At 55.3% G+C, this 20,494-nt stretch overlaps 1 protein-coding gene across 1 annotated transcript in view; it reads left to right on the top strand.

Moving 5' to 3' along the window:
• SLC38A3 (solute carrier family 38 member 3) overlaps positions 1–20,494 on the top strand; it is a 67,099-nt gene that overhangs the window by 18,381 nt on the left and 28,224 nt on the right. The gene's annotated exons all lie outside the window — the stretch shown is intronic.

The following is a 20,494-nucleotide window of genomic DNA, read 5'->3' on the forward strand; positions in this document are numbered from 1 at the left end:
GGGATTTAAATATTCCAGCCGCACTCTTGCCCGCCCTTCGATGATAGAGCACCTTCCCAAGGTGGGCCAGTGCCATCACCCCCATTTCATAGAAGGGGAAACTGAGACACAGAGGGGGCCACGATTCTCCCACGGTCCCCTGATTCCTAGCTTGGTGCTCTCTCCGCTAGGCCACAGCCTCCCCTCTGCTTGAAGTGGGGGTTCCTTTGATAGCCTGAGGGAAAGACAGGGTGGTCTGGCACTGGCCTGGCACTGCTGTGCCCAGTGAGGCTGCCGTCATCCCAGCCTGGCCTGGGCACCCTGGCAAGACCCACTGCCCTCAAGAGCCAGAGCCCTGAGCCTCGGGCTCCGCTCCCCCTTTGCTCCCACTACCTCCCAGCTGAGGCAGGTCCCATTGAAGCATGAGGCAGTCACACCTGGGGGGAGATTTAGGCCACACCTCCTCACCCCAAATGACCCTTTCCGATGAGATCCCCAATCAACCCCCTTGTCCTGGCTCCTGGGCTGAGGCTGTCTCTGCCCATCAGATGGTGCAGCGCTGCCAAGCAGATCACTGAGCCCTGCCAGGGCTTAGGGCAATTCATGGCTTTGTTTGTGAAATCTCCACTGCCAGAAGCCACGCAGCCTTTGCCAACAGCGGCCTGTGAATCAGGGCTGCCCAGAGCAGGGCCTCTCCCCTCGGGGGTGTGACTGGTGAGTAACAGCCCACGTGATGTACTCTTAGGGGGCCGGGAACCCTAGGGAGATGGGGAGCAACGAGGGATCCATCTACCCACAGGTGTGTAAGGACTAACGGCCACCCCAGCTCAGAACCATGGTCTTTCTAGCCTGGTGTTCTGTCTCTGGCAAGTGACTGGTGCCGGGTGCTTCAGGGGGAATGAACAGAACAGAGTGATTATCCAGTGATCCATCCCCTGTTTTCCAGTCCCAGGTTCTGGCAGTCAGAGGCTCAGGGACACCCAGAGCATGGGATTGCTTCCCTGACTACCTTGGCTAATAGCCATTGATGGACCTATCCTCCAGGAACTTATCTCATTCTTTCTGAACCTACAGGTTTCAGAGTAACAGCCGTGTCAGTCTGTTTCCGCAAAAAGAAAAGGAGTACTTGTGGCACCTTAGCGACTAACCAATTTATTTGAGCATAAGCTTTTGTGAGCTACAGCTCATTTCATCGGATCCATGCAGTGGGAAATACAGTGGGGAGATTTTATATACATCAGCCACACTATCAGAGGCTCGTTCACCTGCACATCTACCAATGTGATATATGCCATCATGTGCCAGCAATGCCCCTCTGCCATGTACATTGGCCAAACTGGACAGTCTCTACGCAAAAGAATAAATGGACACAAATCAAACGTCAAGAATTATAACATTCAAAAACCGGTCAGAGAACACTTCAATCTCTTTGGTCACTCGATTACAGACCTAAAAGTGGCAAGTCTTCAACAAAAAAACTTCAAAAACAGACTCCAAAGAGAGACTGCTGAATTGGAATTAATTTGCAAACTGGACACAATTAACTTAGGCTTGAATAGAGACTGGGAGTGGATGGGTCATTACACAAAGTAAAACTATTCCCCCATGTTTATTCACCCCCTGCCCCCCACTATTCCTCACATGTTCTTGTCAACTGCTGGAAATGGCCCACCTTGATTATCACTACAAAAGGTTCCCCCCCCCACCCCGCTCTCCTCCTGGTAATAGCTCACCTTCCCTGATCACTCTTGTTACAGTATGTATGATAACACCCATTGTTTCATGTTCTCTGTGTATATAAAATCTCCCCACTGTGTTTTCCACTGCATGCATCCGATGAAGTGAGCTGTAGCTCACGAAAGCTTTATGCTCAATTAAATTTGTTAGTCTCTAAGGTGCCACAAGTACTCCTTTCTTTTTTCTGAACCTAGTTATAGTTTTGGCCTTCACACCATCCCCTGGCAAGGAGTTCCACAGGTGACTGTGTGGTGTGAAGAAGTCCTTGCTTCTGTTTGTTTCAAACCTACTGCCTGTTAATTTCATTGAGCAACCCCTGGTTTGTGTGGGGAGGGTCTAATTTAAGGCATTCCAGAGCCCTAGTTGCCCCCTGAAGCCCCTGTCCCAGGTCATATCCCCACATTCTTTAGGTTAAGATGAGAGGGGCAGTTCAGCCCCCTGGGAGCTATTGTTTCAGGCTCTCTGCAGACTCAGGCCTTGTCTACACCTAAAGTTTTGCCACTTTACCAGCCTTCCCATGGGAGTAGTGGGGGAAAGGAAACTACCTGGGGTGAAGGTGGAGCATGATAAGTTTCTGAATGGGGTGATAGGGCGGGGTGGCCTGTGACACCGGCGGCTGGACTTGATCCCAGCTGCCCTGGAAGCAGTGGGTCCGCCTTCACTGCAGTTAGCCTGGGCTCTTACCTAACCACACAGCCTCTCTGACCCAAGTAGGGTGACCAGACAGCAAATGTGAAAAACTGGGACGGGGGTGGGGGGTAATAGGAGTCTATGTAAGAAAAAGACCCCAAAATTGGGACTGTCCCTATAAAATTGGGACATCTGGTCACCCTAGACCCAAACCTGGTGGTGTTTTGAACCCAGGCTAGCTGGTCTGGCTGGGGGTGGGTTAGAGCCCAGGGGCTGCTTGAACTGGGGCAGTGAGGATGCAGGCTAGATCATTCCCATGCTGCTAGTCCGCCAGCGCCTTCCCCCCGTGTGCCGAGAGGAAGACAAGCTCTCCCGCATGTCACTGGGAATGAACCCCAGAGTGGCTCAGCTCCCTGCAGCCCAGTGGTGCAGACAACGGCCCCCAGAAATCCTAGCAACCCTCCACACACAGGGAGCGCTGTGAGGGTGCAGGGCTTTTCCGGGGGGCTGCTCACACCCAGGTGGGGTTGAGCCAGGGTCTCAGATCTGGGCTAGGCTCAGAACCAGGCACTGATCAGCTAACTCTGCAGGGAAAACATCTCCCCTAGGAGCGCACTGAGCAGCTGGCCGGGCCATACCCACACTCAGCAGTGGTGTAGAGAGGGGAAGAATTATCCGGCACCAGGAGCTAGAACATTAGCGCCACTGAGAGCCTGGCCGGTGTCCAGAGAACCCCAAGGACTGGTCACCTTTAGTTCATTGGCTTAAATCCACTGGGCCCTCAGAGAGGAGCTGAGGCAGAAAGCAGGAGCTTTCCAGAGGTGCTAGGGGACAACACCCAAGCCCAGTTCAGCAGGGACAATGAAACGGGGGAGCCGGTACCACCTGGGAACAAAGCGACAGCATGTGAAGTGCGAATGAAGGGCAAGCGAGGCAGGGCTAATGAGTTCAAACAACAAGCTTTGTGTGGGATTATCTCCCTGCTACGCACCGAAACAAACTGTTCGGGCTATGGTGCACGGTGTGAGTGTGGGTCCGGGAGCAGAAGCCAGGATGCCTGGGTTATATTCCTGGCTCAAACTCCCCATGTGACTTTGCTTGCTCTGTGCCTCAGTTTCCCCATCTCTGAATGGGACCCAAACATTGCCCAGTTTCACGGTGGAGTTGTGAGAGTTAATGAAGCACTTTTCCCCAAAGATTCATTCATTTTAATGCTATGAGGAATCATTAAATCATCTAGTCGGACCTGTATCTCACTGACCTGAGAGTTTCACCAATTACTCCTGCGCTGAAGCCAATAACTGGTGTTTTGCTAATGGGTGCCTTCTACAAAACCATCTAGCCTTGATCTGGCAACACAAGGAGATGGAGAATGCATCATTTCTCATGGGATTAGTTCCACTGCTCAGCCACCCCCACTGTGAAACAATTGTGCCTTATTTCTAAATTGAACTTATCTAGCTTTAACTTCTCACCGTCGGTTCTTGTTCTATCTGTCTCCACTCAAGTGGAGAGCCCGTGAGTTTCTGGTATTTTCTCTTTGAGATCCTTGGGTAAGAAGTGCTAGGAAACAGGCAAAGCTTCCGAATTAGAACACAGTGAAGAATGCTCCTGTGAACATTTTATTTGGCTGAAAAGTGGGGGCTTGGACCAAAAGGAAATACTTCTCAAAAAATAAAAGAATCATTTTGGTAAAAAAAAAAAAAAAATTCAGCTGTAATATGTTTGATCCCATAGGCCAGAAATCCTGCCCCCCGCCCCCCAAACACACAGTCTCTCACTTTTTTGTCTTTTCCTCCCAGTGTGAAAAAGAAGTGAGAAAATATGTGGGGTGTTTTATTCCCCATCAAAACTTTTAAAAATTCTTTGACGAGTGCAGAATAATTTCATTGAAAGTTAGTTCACTGAAAAATGAAAACAAAATCCCACCACCCCCAGCAATGCATTTTCCAGGGTTTTTTCCTACAAAACAGTTACCATTTTTCTTCAACTTCCAGTTGAAATGAACGGTTGGGGGAGGGGGGCGTGTTCGTCACCACCCTCTCATGGATGGGAAAAGAACCGTTCCACCGTGCAACCCGGGTGCAGTGTCTGTTGGTGTCTGTCTATGAGGATGGGGTGTGGATAGTGTAGGCTACAAAGAGAAAAGCTCTTTTGCCACTGGGGAAAGTGCCACATGTAGGGAGCCAGAAAACTTCTGAAAACCTGGCCCCAGCTGTGGGGTTTGAGTTCTTAGAGTTGGGCCGACTCTCAGGGACCTACAGATATTCAGTATAAATGTGGTGGTAAAAGGAACCTCTGCGCAGGGCAGGATACAACTTGTTGCATCTGCTTATACGTGTGCCTAATGGGCCCAAATCTATGGGTACAGAGGTAGCCATAGGCCAGTGAATGGTGCGGAAGAGACAGCATTGTGGAAACATGCAGCTGAGGCCAGGCAAAACTTCCGAATTAGAACACGGTGAAGAATGTTCATGTGAATGTTTTATTTGGACTGGCAGGGAGTGGTAACCCATCCCTGTTCTGTTCCTGACTCCATGGCCTTGAGTAAGTCACACTTCCTGCTCTGTGCCTCAGTTTCCCCATCTGAGGGGACATGATTTTTCCCTGCACTGGCATGAGAAACACTCACTGTCAGCCCTGACAACTTGAAATAAATGAAGCCAAAAGCAGGGGTGAGCGTGAGCTGTGTCCAAGGGTTGGCAACTCACCAGGGCCTCCCAGCCAGCACCTGAAGCCACGGTTGTTATCTGCAGTGATGCAAAGCAAACCCTGAGGCTTTGTCCAGACTCGGATTTAAGGGTTGACATTCACTCGCGCCAGCTGCCATGTGGCTAGCATATGGGGGGCGTGGATCACCTGCTGTGCTCCTCTGGGCATCTCTCAGCCGGTCCATAGGCATTTCAGCCACCACCTTTGCTAAGGGTCCACTGAGCTGCGGCCTCAGCTCTACCATGTACTGGTCTGTAGGAATGCTGTACCCAAGGCAGGCCCTTTCGAAATTTTCTAAGAAGGCCTCAGTATCATCGCCTGCCTTGTAGGTGGGGAACTTTCTGGGATCTTTCTGGGAAGCGGTACCTAGAGAAGGATTGCTAGGGTTGGTTGGTATATTCTGCTGAGCCCTTGCCTTCTCCATCTCCAATGCATGCTTCCTCTCTTTTTCTTTCTCCTCCATAGCTCTTCATAGCGGTCTCACCTCTGGCACAGCACAGTCCCCGAGCACTGAAATGTTTGGTCTCACTGACATCCCTGGGCTCAGGAGCCGGTGGGGTCAGTGGCCCAGGCTATACGGAAGGTCAGACGGGCCAGTCTGATGGGCCCCTCCACCCTGAAACTCTATGAAACTAACAGCCCAGCTGTGCCAGGCAGGAGGGAAGCGGTTCAGCACATGCTAAGGGCTAGGTGGGAGGTTCCAGGTGTGTTAGTTAGTATGTGTTAACCTCCCTCCTTAGGTTCCAGGCGAGACGAGGCCCTGGGGGAAGCCAGGCCTTGCCCTGCACCATTGACCCCAGTCTGAAACTGGGCAGCGACACCAATGGCTTAAACCCTTCTGGAGACTAGGTGTCACTTGGAGCTGTCTTCATCCTGGCCTGGCCAAGTCCAGGCAATGCATGCTGGGGCCTGCTGGCTCGGCCCTCTGGCTTAGGGGAGAACTCGGCTGCTCTCTTAGCCTCTCCCCCAATCAGCAAACAATCCAAACATGCTGGGGCGGGGAGCAGGTGCTGGGTGGCCAGGCCACAGGCATTAGGGCTTGTTCCAGGGAACGGCAGCTGTGGGAATCCCTCAGGGACTGTGCTGTGCAGGGAACAAACAGATCAATAATGTGCAGGGACTCATGGGCTTTCCGCCACCCCTCTCCCGCCCGCTGGTGAAGAGGGGGAGTGGGCGCTGCACGGGGGCTGGCGATGCTACTCACACCTGGGGCAAGCCCAGGGGAAACCAGGGGGCAAGGCCCAAATTCCTGCTGTGGCCCATGGGAGTTAGGCACCTGAATGCCTGTGAGGATCTGGGCCAATGTCAGCCTCTTGTTCAGTCCTGATGGGCCATATCCAAAGAGCCGCTGAGCCCCTCCTGGCGCTTCCATAAGACTTAGGAGCATGCTCCGGGCTGGTTTTAAGGATCCCACATGGCCGCTGTGCTGGGAGCTGGGGGAAAGGGGTTTGTGGGGGACCTCCCTGATATGGGAGAGGTGCTGGGCTGCCCTTCCCAGCAGGGGCTGACAGCAGGGTTTATTGAAATAATTGTCTGTTCACCTTTTAGCTGCATGGGGGAGCCCAGGGCCGGGCTAGCTGGGGCTGCGGGTCGGGAGTGAGGAGCACTGGCAGAGCTTTGGGGGGAGTCCAGGGCTGGGATAGCAGATGGCTCTGAGGTAGGATTGAGAGGCACCAGCAGAGCTGGGAGGTGGGGGAAGAGCCCAGGGCTGCAGGTTGAGACTGAGGGGCACCTGCAGAGCTGGGGCGGGAGCCCAGGGCTGGGCTAGCAGGGGCTGCGGGTCGGGACTGAGGGGCACCGGCAGAGCTGGGGGGAGCCCAGGGTGGGAAAAGCAATGGGGGCGGGTGTGGGTGCTGCCAGCTGGGGCTGAGGATCAGCAGTGGAGCTGTGCTGTCTTTGGTCACTTCAGGGAGAACGAGGCAGGATAAGATTCTAATCCACATTCAGAAAGTTGACTTTAGGGTGCAGTGCTGCATGCTGGGGGTGTCTGGACAGAGCTGGCCCAGGGCTCCCACCGCAGGTCAACAGCACCAGCCTTGCTGATGAAGGCTTCAGAGCTAAAAGTTAATTATTTACCGGTGCCCCAGAGCTCCCTGCTGAGATCTGGCCCCATGGCACTGGGCATGGCCCAGGCACCGGGAGAAAAGGACCCAGTGCCGAGAGCTGACAGACACACAGCATACAATGATTATCCCATTGCACCGAGACCCAGGCCTGCAGTGGGATTTAGGCTCCTAACTGCCACAAATTTCCAGTGGAGTTAGGAGCCTCAGGATCTGGGCAAGGTCCCAGAGGGAAGCTGGGAACTGAGCCCCCAGCCCTGCCGCCAACCCAAGGCCAGCCTTCCTCTGACAGCGTCGGGTGCTGGGCGATGGGGGCTCGCACTCCCAGCAGGAACAGAGGAGAAGGAGGAGGTCGGGGGCTGGGGCTGAGCTCAGCGCAAATGCCTGGATGGCTGGGGAGATGAAAATAGCGGGGCACCATTACGAGCAGTGGCACGTGGACCAGAGCGATTGTCTGGGGAGCGTTTTCCTCTCAGAGCCATGGGCCATGGAGGGCAATTAACTTTGCCAGAAGTTCCCACCATGTCCTCGCATGCAGCACGTAGAATGGTCACCTGGGGGCAGGGCCCTGGGGGTTTGAAACCTCCCTTGCTCTGTGACACACAGCCTGGAGTCTCCCACCTACACATGCCACAGCTTGGCTGCCCACCCGGCGTCACATTGTGAGGAAAAAGAAAAGGAGTACTTGTGGCACCTTAGAGACTAACTAATTTATTTGAGCATGAGCTTTCGGAGTGAAGTGAGCTGTAGCTCACTCACCTCATGCTCAAATAAATTAGTTAGTCGCTAAGGTGCCACAAGTACTCCTTTTCTTTTTGCGAATACGGACTAACACGGCTGTTACTCTGAAACCTGACATTGTGAGGAGCGAGCAGAGACACATGACGGCTCAGATGGACACAGATACACCCAGGATTTCATAAGCCACCCAAACACAAACTACCTGTCTCCCATGCATGCCACACGCTCACCCCGCTGCACCATTTCATATGCCACATCAGTGCAAAGGCAGCCACATCTGTCCCGCATGCCCTGCCCAGGGAAAAAAACTTCCCCATACCCAGTTGTGTGCCACACCCAGAAATGCAATTCCACACATGCTCCCGAACATAGCTACACCCCCTTCCCAAATACAAACACGGACCTGAAGCCTTATGCACGTGCAAAGCACATGTATACGGCTCCAGCTCCACACACCGAGCTAGATTCATTGGCTGTCCCACAGCCTCTTATCTCAAGGCAAAGCAAACAGGTTTCCACCTCTGGTTCTGTTCCATCAATTTATTGATTTTCCTCCTTTCCCTCTCTTCCCTCGCAACAAACCGTTTTTAGTCACCATTTAAGACCCATCAGCCTCTCAGGTGACATTCTCTTTTCCACGTTCACATCGCCAACCAAACTCCTGCATGAATTGCATTCTGGGAAGGCTGCCAGCGAGGGAACAAAACTCCCCTCTCATAAGGCCCGGCTGGCGAATTTCACACAGACCTGGGATGTGGGGGGAATCGGTCTGTGCGCATCACATTCACTCTGGTGCGTTTGAAATAGGTTTCACTGCCCCACACTCGCTACTCAGAGAGGCATGTGGGGGAGAGGCTGGTATTTCCTGAACTGCTGGGATAAAAAATCATTGTAACCTGGGAGAAGGAGCTTTTACTCAGACACTAAAAAGGAGCATTTGAGCAGTGAGTGCTGTGGAAAGGGAGTGGCAATGAGAGTTCAATCCGCACCTAATAAAACACTCTACTACCACATGCCCAGGGACGAATGGGGGACAGAGTTTGGCATAAGATGCCCAAGGAAAATAATATGGGGGGAGGGGACGGGGACAAACAGGCCGAAGAGCGAGAAGGGGAAATGCGAGGCAAAGATTGGAGGAACGGCCAGTGAGGTGAGCTAGGATGCGGAAGAGTAGGGAAATTGAAGCACTGGCTCTGTGTCATGAGCTCTGGGGAAGGCACCCGGCTGTGACTGGGATGGGAGACGAATAAAACCTGGTTGGGGGAAGCCCCATTGCTCAGGTCATATGAACCTAGACTGGACAAAAAGCCAGGTGAGCATTCCTAGGTGGTGCTGTTCCATGCAGCCTTGTGCATTGTTTAGGCACCGGTTGAATGGTGGGTTATTGGCAGTTGTGTGACACGAGTTTGTCCCGGGGGAGCTGTTGCAAGCAGAAGGGGAGTTTTGCTCTGTGCTTTCATCTCTGTAAGCAGAGTCAATTTCTAGGGCGGGGTTGCTTCCAGAGCCATGGGCAGGGGTGCTTGGGTTGGGCTTCCTTCACAAGGGCCTTGCCTGCCTGCCATTTGGGCCCACCACTGTCCCAAGCCTGGCGTATGGAGCGGAAATAAACAGCAGCACTAAGAAAAATCCCAGACTGCAACAGTGATGCCAGGAAATCCCACCTGCAAGGCCTCAGCCTTGGCAGAGGGCAGCGATGTAACAGGGCACAGCCTTGCAGTGGCAGGGGGATGGTGTGGCACTTTTCTGCCCCCTTCTAACTACCCTGGGCCTGATCTTCTGGAGCAGAATCCATGGAGCGCCCCCCTTTCGCACCAGCGAGAGACCCAACCCTTTGACTGCAGAGAGCAGGGGCTTCAGAGAACCTCTAGGACCTGGCCTCAGAGGTTGTGTGGTCGCATGGCAGACAGCTGCCAGGGAGGGGATGAGAGGTCTGGGCAGGGCAGCTGAAGACATGGTTAGGTGGGGACGAGGAGTAGTGGGAAGGTGGCACTGTGGCCCAGTGGGGAAGGGAATGGGGTTGGTTTCACTGCCTGGTTCTGCTGGTCTGAGAGCAGTTTTGGTGCATTCATAACCTCCCCGGGCCTAACACATGTTCTGCAGGGAGGTGATTACCCATGGGAAAGGCTGCCCTCAACACGCGGTGGGTTCTCCATCCGATGGCATTTTTCAATCCAGCAGCTGATGTCTTTTGTTGAGCCAGGCATCATGCACGTGGGGCAGGAACCTCTGGGTGAAATTCGCTGGCCTGTGGTGGGCAGGTCAGGGTAGATGATAGTTATGGTCCTCTCTGGCCTTCAAAATTTCTGATGTTCTCAGCAGAGCTGCAGTTTGCCAGGCTTCGTCTGCTGCTGAGGCTGAGGTCAGGTGCTCTGGAAGCCTCAGGTGGACAGTGCTATACGCACACTGAGCTTTGTCATCCCCTTCATATCAGCAGCTCCCCGTCTCTTTACACCTTTCATCCCCCCTCTGCAAACCACTGTGGCTATTGCCATGGACCCTCTGCTGGATTCAGCCTGGACCGAAGAGCCTTTCCCAGGCTGCCTGCCACCAAGCCGAGAGCTTGGGGCCGGAGCAACCAGTTGGGCTGAGGGACCCTCCCTCCCCTTACGTCCCCTCTGCGGCATCACCTGCCTTATCTGTCTCACACGCGGAGCGGCCCATGGTGGAATAGTGCATGTTGGGACTTGTAGTCCCCAGGAGCCACGCCAGCATGTTCACCAGGAGAGCTGTGCAACAGACTCCAGTTTATACCGAATAGGTGCAGGGCTTGTGCTCCGGGCATGATGCCAGGCAAGCACCATGGTGGGCAAAGCGTGGGCAGCTCCCTGGTCTGTGCCCCTCACTTGGGAACAGACAAAGCACCTGGTCTCCTGTGCAGATGAGATTAGGGGTGAGTCCTCAGGGAAGATGGCTTAGCTGGCAGGCGCTGCTGCATCCCCCCGGAGGGGCTGGGCTGTCGACTGACAGATGCCGCTTTCCTGGAATACGGCTTCTGTTTGCAAGCTCTGACACACCAAGCATGCCTTACCCGGCCCTTACTGAGAGATCTCCTGGACAGAGCAATCTTTGTGGCCTTGCTTCCTGCCCTGACAGCCTGGAGTCAGTCTCCTCTCAGACCCTGCGTTCAAGTGGGCCAGGGAAGGTGGGAGATGGAACAGATCAGATTCCAAAGCGGGGGAATGGTCCCGCTATTGTGGGCAACTTTCCTGCCTTCTGCACTACCCCGGTGAGGTGGGTTAGCAAAAGGATCTGAGTCCTCGCTCCCACTTCCTTTACCCAGTGGCCTCCCTGCCCTTGAGGACTCCCCCTCCACTCTCCTGTCTGGCAGAGTCCTCGTAACCCCAACAAGGCTGGGCCCAGGATTCCTGGGGGGCTCGACCCACAACCCTGCTGAGTCACCTAGGACAGGGGCTAGGGTGTCCCCACTCCGGGGTACTCTCTCTGCACTGGGCACTTTTCTGACCCACTGACCATTACATACAATTTAAAGCAAATGCAAGTTATTTAATCAACAATTACTTTAAAAAAGAATAAGGAAAAATGGGAAAGGTTAAAGGAAACACATCACCCCGCTCTGTGGCAGGGAACATCACAAACAGTGTCTCTGGAATGTCCGGGCCGTTCACAGTCTGTTCCTTGTAAGTCCCAGGCCTCCTTCTCAGGCCCTAGCTGTGCTGCAAGGATGCTGTGGGTTGGACACTTGCTCTGGTGGTGGCCACACGCCTTTGGGCTTTGGGTGGTGGAGCCCTTCTTCCCAGCGTCAGCCCCCCATCTGGTTAAGATCCCCCTCCCAGTCTGGCCTGCAAGGACCCTTGGCTGGGGGTGTCTTTCTGCGCTGGGCCCTTTGCCCAGGGTCCCCCCTTGGCTGGCCCCAGTTGCTCACCACACCTGGCTCCAGGCCCAGCTCCACTCTGCCTTAGCACTGACGCTGCTGCTCTGCCTCCAGCCCCTTGGGCTGCTTCTCTGGCCCCTCTGGCTCTGTGGCTGCAGCTCTGCTCCCAGCACAGGATCTGCACTATGGGCTGCTTCTGTGACTCTGCTCCCAGCTCTGATCCTGCTTCCTGGGCTGCTTTTCTGGCCCCTCTGACTGGCAGGGCTCTGGGTGCTCCCCAGCTCAGCTCGGGCCCCTGCTTTCTCCTTAGCTCGGCCCCACTCTGTCTGACCCAGGCAATTCCAGCTCACACAGAGGACGGGACCCACCCTGGCCTCCTGACTCCCTGATTAGGCTGCCTGCCCTGTCATTCAGGCTGACCTGGAGCATTGGCCTCCCTCCGGGGGACTGTCAGTCTCAGGGACCTGATTTCACATCAACCCTTCCCCTTTTAGTACTGGGAGCTAGTCAAGCAAAACACCCCCACTGAATGTTAGTAAGGGGGCAACAGTCCCCTTACAGCAGGGGTGGGCAAACTTTTTGGCCCTAGCCACATCGGGTACAGAAATTTTATGGAGGGCCGGGTAGGGAAGGCTGGGGGAGGCTATGCCTCCCAAAACAGCAAGGCGTGGCCTGGCCCCCGCCCGCATTCCAGCCCCCCGGAACTCCCATCCTCAACCAACCCCCCCTGTTCCCCACCCCTGACTGCCCCCTGGGACTCCTGCATCCTATCCAAACACTTCTGCCCCCTGACCATCCCCCCGGGATGCCCATCCCCTATCCAATCTCCCCTGCTCCCACCCCCTGACCGCCCCCCCCCCCATCCAACCCTCCCTGCTCTCCCTGCCCCACGTTACTTGTGGGGTGGGGAAAAGGGGAGCTCAGTCCTTTCCCTGTGCATTTCCCCTGGTCGTTTGGTTGCTCTCCCTGGCAGTCGGACACGGCTCACTCCCTGACTGGGCTTGGCTGCTGGGCACAGGGGCCAAGCATGCTGCAGGCAGAGGGGGGCCCTGGCTTGCTCTGCCCCTGTCCCTGGCAGCAGGGGCCAGGCCCCTTGACCACCACCCCCCCGCCCCTGCAACCACCCCTGCTCCTCGCCTCCCCCCCGAACTCCCCCTGGCCGCGCCACCCTGGAGCACCTGTTCTGGCCTCGCTACAACCGTGCCTCCCGGCCGGAGCTGAGCCAGGCTGCCCAGGTGCTGGGGGAACTGTGACTGCAAGGGAGGGAGGGGAGCAGAAGGTGAGGGGCCAGGGTCTAGCCTCCGCCCCGCTTACCACGCTGCCGGGGAGTTGCTCTGGCAGGAGCTCAGGGGCCAGAGGGAAGGATCCTGTGGGCCGGATGTGGCCCACGTGGCGTAGTTTGCCCCCCTCTGCCTTACACAGACTACTGAGGCAGCAAGCTGTGAAGTGTTGTGTGAACGGTCCAGAATAGAAGCCAGATCTCCCCACCCATCTGTGGCTCTTTCCCATGGGATCCCTTGCCAGAAGCAGAGCCTCTAATGGTAACCAGTTGTTCTCCCTTGGTTTGAACTTGGATTTGGGGGTGAACTTGGGTCCTCCTCAGGTGACTTTCCCCCGGCTGGCACGTGTAACGGGCTGCCCGGCATGCGCCAGCGCGGTGACGCCTGAGGTGGTTTTAACAGCAGGGTTACTGCAAGCTGGTTTGAAATCATTGCTGCGCTCTGCAGACCCAACCACCAACACCCTGATGCTCCTCCTCAGCCTTTAGTATGACAGAGGCAGCCTTGTCCAGTGGTTAGAGCAGGGGCCTTGGGAGTCAGGGCTCCTGGGCTCCGGTCCCAGGTCGAGGAGGGCCAAATGGGAGGGAGTGGCATTGGGAGTTGGCACTGAAGGTGGCAGTGCCACTCAGATTTGGCGGCGGGGTGGCCGAGCCAAACTGGAGCCGCACTGTGACCATGTGGGACAATCACAAAGTCCGGAGGGGAGCGCTGGGCCCACCTTGCAGGAGGGGAGCTGCCACTGTAGGTGAGTGTGGCATGGGCTCGCCCTTCCCTCCATCCAGGGCTGGGATTAGGGAGGGAGTGCCGGGGCGTTGCTGTGGGTGGTCAGTACCATCTTAGCAGGGCAAGGAGTCTGGGAGTACCCATTGCCTTGGCAGGCTGCAGCCACCCCTGCCGACGTCAATTTCTCCCTCTGGAAAATGGAATGAAGTAAGCAGTACCTCTGGGGAGGCGGGGGGGTCCTTGTCCGACACTCTTCGGGATCCTTGCAATTACAGCCGATGGCAGGGACTATAAACCCCAGAGCTAAAAGAACAAGACGAAAGCTGAGAAACAGTTGGAGCATATTAGCTAGACCCCAGGGTACGTTCCCGTCTCTCCCATGTCTGCCTTTTCCAGCCCTTTCCCCGCTGATTAATGGGCTTGTTTGAGTCCTTCCTCAAGTGGCTTTTTAATCTCCAGAAGCCTGAGCTGCAGGTACCAGCCGATGAGCCAGGGCAGGTCCTTGGCAGCTGCTCTGCGTGAGTGCAGACTAGCTGAGTGGGGTGTCACTGGCCAGGAGGTGGGGGTGGCCAGGTGGTCTGACTGGAGCAGACGCAGCTGGGGTGGGCCCTGGATGGCTCAGGGGCTGAAAGCAGGGAGCTGGGGCATTGTGTCTTTGGGGTGCTGTCTCCGATGGGGGTGACTGGAAGCTCTTAGCAGCTGGTGGCTGCTTGGTGATGTTCACAAAGTGAAGGGGCTGTCCCAGCTCCTGATAGACAGGGGTCCCCCGGCCATGCCCGCCACCCATGCTAGCACTAATTGCCCCCTTGGTGGAAGTGTTAGCTGAGGACTGAACAGACCATGGGGGTATCTCAGGGAGGGATGAAGTGCAGGGGCCGTGTGCCTGGGGATAAAGATGGGCCCCTCCACCTGCTGCCCAGCGGCTTCGTTCCACCCCAGAGGTAGGTGCATTTCAGTGGCGACTAATGCAGTCTCAGCAAGTTGCTTATGTTATCTCCTTGTTACATTCCTAGAGTGCTTTGGGATCCTTTATTTATTTGTATGACAGCAGCGTCCGGGCACTGCAACATGAGCCAGCCCCTGCCTCAGAGAGTTTGCCAGCTGACTAGCCGGGACAAGCCAAGGAAGGATTATTATCCTTGTTTACCAGATGGAGAAACTGAGGCACGGGGCATGAAGGTCCCACAGGGCATCTATGGCAAAGCCAGGAATGACCCCAGATCTCCTGCCCTCCCCCCGTCTATGGCCATCACCCCAAGACCCCTCTTCGCTGGACTGAAAGGCCCCAGGGCAGCCGCAAAGTTATTTTAATAATAACCATATTTTCCAAAGATGTTTGGCAGAAACAAACCCACAACACCCCCTCAGCCTGAGGCAGGGGACAGGACAGGGGCTCCCCCTTGCTGGCAGCCAGCAGCCCATAAAGACGCACTGTCCATGTCAGCCATTTCCCAGCGATTGGCGGGGAGGGGCACACGGTCCCACAGAGGGAGCATTGTGCTGCCTGCCAAGGCGTCCTGTGCTCACTGCCCCGGAGCCCGGCGAGCTGCCTCTGCCAAGGCCTTGTTTCCAGTTCCTCTCCCTTCCTGCCCCCACTGGCTAGCCTGGAGCTCCCCCTCACTCTTTGGCTGGCACCGAGGCCGGCTGCGGCCAGCCCCATTGGAGAGACTTTATTAATCCTCTGTCTCTCGCTAGCACTGAACCATTTCCATACCAGCTGGGGCACAATGGGCGCTGCTGAAGTGGGGACTGGCAGCTCGGCCCTTCTGCCATGACCCACCCCCCTCTCCAGAGTCAAACCCTGAGCGAGGCCAGCAGCTAACATAGGGCCCAGCCTGGCAGCCAGAACCGTCTGTCTCCAGCTCATGCCGGTAGCTCTCACGCTTGCCCTACGCTGCCCGTGAATGGTCAATGGCAAAGAGCCAATGGGAAGCTAATTGCTGGGGGCTGAAATTGCTTCCCACTCGTCCTGCCTGGGGAGACCCTCGCACGAAGCGTGCTGGGCCGTGCAAAGTGGTGTTGTTATTTACACACTGTGACGAAGTGGGACTGTTCTTAATGTTTCCTCTGAATAGTGTGGGGGTGCCTCCGTTTCCCCTATGCAGTTCTTAAGTATCTAGGGGGTGGGGTAAGGGTGTATGATCATTGCAGAGCCCTAGAGGGCAGGTGTATGCAGGGGTCTGGACACAGAGAATGGCCAACACCCTGTTTCCTGGCAGCTGATGGCCTGGGCCCTTCCCCCCTGCAAGGTGAGAGCTAAAAGGTTGGAGAACAAAGGAATCAGGTGGCCTCCTGGCCCGGGAAAGGGACAAAGCCCAGAGGAGGAGGGGCTGGAGAGAGTTTCAGTTTGGGGCTGGCTGGGGACGAGGAGTGAAGTGCAGACGTGGTTGTCTGGCTCACTGCCCCCCAAAATGGACCCAGCTGAGGGGTCCTGTTCTCTGCACCTACAAGCTCTGTGTTAGACCATGTTCCTGTCATCTAATAAACCTTCTGTTTTACTGGCTGGCTGAGAGTCACGTCTGACTGTGGAGTTGGGGGGCAGGACCCTCTGGCTTCCCCAAAACCCCGCCTGGGCGGACTCGCTGTGGGAAGCGCACGGAGGGGCAGAGGATGCTGAATGCTCCGAGGTCAGACCCAGGAAGGTGGAAGCCGTGTGAGCTGTGTGTCCTGCAAACAGACTGCTCACAGAGAGGAGACTTCCCCAGAGTCCTGCCTGGCTTCGTAGGGAGCAGTTCCAGAGCATCGCCCGGGGACTCCGTGACACACGCCCAGTGCTTTGCAGGCTGTTGGGGTCTCTTGCCCACTGCTGAAATGCGGGCACCCCTGGGGTGGACCATGGCAGCTGTTTAGCAGCGCGCAGCAACACCACATGAGTAGTTGGGGGCCAGGAAGCGCGGCAGGAACCTGTATCCAGCTGAAAGTGCAGGGGAAACTAGAAATCCAGCTGGCAGCTCCCCAGACACTGCAGATCCCCACATGCAGGGCAGCCAGTGGAGCAAGACACAGCGTTGCCTGCTGGGCCCCGGCATCCCCTGGAGCTGCACCAGAGAGGAGGGACGCCGAAGTCCCTGGCCAGAGCTTGGTCTTTAGGGCAGGGTTGGGAGGTGGATTTGCATCTGGACCCAAAGCTCTGGGGTGTGGGGATGCCCAGGGCTGATGCCCCAGTTTATTAGCAAAGGAGAGGCTGCCCTGGACATAACTGCCATCTCGGCTGGGGTGCTGGTCATGCCGCCATTGGATCTGATGCCCCCTTGCCCTGCCCATTGTGCTGTCATGCACCTCAGCCCTGCTGGTTGCCCCTGAACCAGCCCGGCACTTTTCAATGGGCAAGTGCACCCTGTGGTATCGGGGGCTTGGCCTTTAAGGGCTGAGCTTCCCAGACAGAGTGCACGTGGGGCGCTGAGACGCTCAGCCTTTTAAAGGCCCAGTCCCCACGGCACGCTGACCGGGGGCAGCCCCTTTGCACAACTATTATAGCTAAAGGGGCTACTGACTGTGTGGCTTGGTGGAAGCACAGTCCTTGTTGATTAATAATCACTGCCCCCATGACAGCAGGAGACCTCCAAGGGCAGCCACGCCCCATGGACTGACCCTTCCCATGGGTCACCCCCATTGTTTGCACCCAGAAACTTTACCATCATAGCACTGGCTGCTCGTGCTGGAAATAAAGGGGTGGCTCCATTAGGTGGTAGCTGTAGTATGCTTTTATCTTTCAGCAGCCCAGTCGTGACAAAGGACTGCAACGTGCCCTTTGCCAAGGTACTGGAACCTTTGCTTTCCACCCAGCTAGCTGGCAGGATGGGATCAGCGGGGAGGCCAGGGCAGAGCCATAAGAATGGCTAGGCTGGGTCCGATCAATCATAGAATCATAGAATCATAGAAGATTAGGGTTGGAAGAGACCTCAGAGGTCATCCAGTCCAACCCCCTGCTCAAAGCAGGACCAACACCAATTAAATCATCCCAGCCAGAACTTTGTCAGGCCAGGACTTAAAAACCTCCAAGGATGGAGATTCCACCACCTCCCTAAGTAACCCATTCCAGTGCTTCACCACCCTCCTAGTGAAATAGTGTTTCCTAATATCCAACCAAGACCTCCCCCACTGCAACTTGAGACCATTGCTCCTTGTTCTGTCATCTGCCACCACTGAGAACAGCCAAGCTCCATCCTCTTTGGAACCCCCTTTCAGGTAGTTAAAAGCAGCTATCAAATCCCCCCTCATTCTTCTTTTCTGCAGACTAAACAAGCCCAGTTCCCTCAGCCTCTCCTCTTAAGTCATGTGCTCCAGTCCCCTAATCATTTTTGTTGCCCTCCGCTGGACTCTCTCCAATTTGTCCACATCCTTTCTATAGTCGGGGGTCCAAAACTGGACGCAATACTCCAGATGTGGCTTCATCGGTGCTGAATGAAGGGGAATAATCACTTCCCCATATCTGCTGGCAATGCTCCTACTAATACAGCCTAATATGCTGTTAGCCTTCTTGGCAACAAGGGCACACTGCTGACTCATATCCAGCTTCTTGTCCACTGTAATCCCCAGGTCCTTTTCTGCAGAACAGTCGGTCCCCAGCCTGTAGCGGTGCATGGGATTCTTCCGTTCTAAGTGCAGGACTCTGCACTTGTCGAACCTCATCAGATTTCTTTTGGCCCAATCCTCCAATTTGTCTAGGTCACTCTGGACCCTACCCCTACCCTCCAGTGTATCTACCTCTCCCCCCAGCTTAGTGTCATCTGGGAACATGCTGAGGGTGCAATTCATCCCATCATCCAGATCATTAATAAAGATGTTGAATAAAACCGGCCCCAGGACCGACCCCTGGGGCACTCCGCTTGATACCGGCTGCCAATTAAATTGAGCCGTTGATCACTACCTGTTGAGCCTGACAATCTAGCCAGCTTTCTATCCACCTTATAGTCCATTCATCCAATCCATACTTTTTAAATTTGCTGGCAAGAATACTGTGGGAGACCGTATCAAAAGCTTTGCTAGTCAAGGTATATCACATCCACCACTTTCCCCATATCCACAGAGCCAGTTATTTCATCGTAGAAGGCAATCAGGCTGGTCAGGGATGACTTGCCCTTGGTGAATCCATGTTGACTGTTCCTGATCACCTTCCTCTCCTCCAAGTGCTTCAAAATGGTTTCCTTGAGGACCTGCTCCATGATTTTTCCAGGGACTGAGGTGAGGCTGACCTGTCTGTAGTTCCCCGGGTTCTCCTTCTTCCCTTTTTTAAAGATGGGCACTATATTTGCCTTTTTCCAATCGTCTGGGACCTTCCCTGACAATTGGAAAAAGTCCCCCATGAGTTTTCAAAGATAATAGCCAATGGCTCTGCAATCACATCACTCAATTCCCTCAGCACCCTCGGATGCATTAGACCCATGGACTTGTGCATGTCCATCTTTTCTAAATAGTCCTTAACTTGTTCTTTCACCACTGAGGGCTGCTCACCTCCTCCCCATACTGTGTTGCCCAAAACAGCAGTGTGGGAGCTGACCTTGTCTGTGAATGGTTCATCTTAACAGTATCATGTCTCTGAGCTTCTGGGGGAGTGGTCCCCTCCTGGCTTCTGGCAGTCAGAGGTTTAGGGTCACCCCAAGTGTGGGGTGGCATCCTTGGCCATCTTAGCCAATGGCCACTCATGGACCTATCTTCCATGGACTTACCAAGATCTTTTTTGAACCTTGTTATACTTTTGACCATCACAACATCCCCTGGCAATGAGTTCCGCAGGTTAATTGTGTGTTGTGTGAAGAAGTCCTTCCTCTTGGTTGTATGAAACATGCTGCTTGTTCATTTCATTGGGCGACCCTTGGTTCTTGTATCATGGGACAGGGTGAATAACACTTTTCTACTCACCTTCTCTTAATTGGTCATGATTTCATCAACCTTTCTCACATCCCCTGTCAGTCATCTCTTGTCTAAGCTGAACAGCCCTGCTTTGTCCTGCCTCTCCTCACATGGAAGCTGTTCCATACCCTGGCTCATCCTTGGTGCCTTTCTCTGAACCTTTCCCAACTCTGTTCTCTCCTGGGACCTGGGCACAGAATTCCAGGGGTTAGACAGCGTTGTGGTGGCAGGGGTGCTGCTGGCAGCTGGAAAGGGGCCAGCTCGGTGCTTGAGCTCACTCCACAGACATGCTGGCCTTCCGGGTGGGTGCTGGCATGACAGGTGCGGGTGGTAATAATGCCACCCCGGCAGCAGCCTGGGCTTGGAGTGCTCGAGGCTCCCTGTAGGCTATCCAGAGCTTGCCTGGCAGCCAGCACAGAGCGCGGGTCTCATGGCCTCAGCTGGGGGCTGGGCGAGCTGCCGCTCCCAGGTGTTTTTCACAGCTGTGCCCAGGCAGGGTCCATCAGGGTGACCCAATGGAGACAGCATGAATGAGGGACTGGCCATCTAGGGCCGTCTCTGAGTGCCTCTCACAGCAGGGCAGCGTCCTCCCTCCACCCGGCTGCCACTGGACCCAACCTGTGGTACCGAGCAGGTTGTCCTCTCTCCCTGCTGTCCCCGTAGAGCTGTGCCCATCACAGGACAGGTGGGGACAGTGCGGTTCTGTGCACTGCCTGGGGAGGGGAGTGTGTCTCCAAGTGATGGGCTTGTTGGTTGGTGCCTCCCGAGGCTGCTGGCTCTGCCCCTTTGAGGCTGGCAGAGGGGCGATTGCAGGGATCTGGCTGACACCCACCTGTAAGGGGCGGGGGGGAGATGCCAGCCTTCACATGGCAGACAGCTCGTCAGCTCTCACCAGTCCCCAGCGAGATTTCCTTCTAGCACCCATGGGGAAGCCCCTGGGTGTG

The sequence above is a fragment of the Chelonia mydas genome, chromosome 7 (assembly GCF_015237465.2).
Source record: "Chelonia mydas isolate rCheMyd1 chromosome 7, rCheMyd1.pri.v2, whole genome shotgun sequence".
NCBI classification, from domain to species: domain Eukaryota; kingdom Metazoa; phylum Chordata; order Testudines; family Cheloniidae; genus Chelonia; species Chelonia mydas.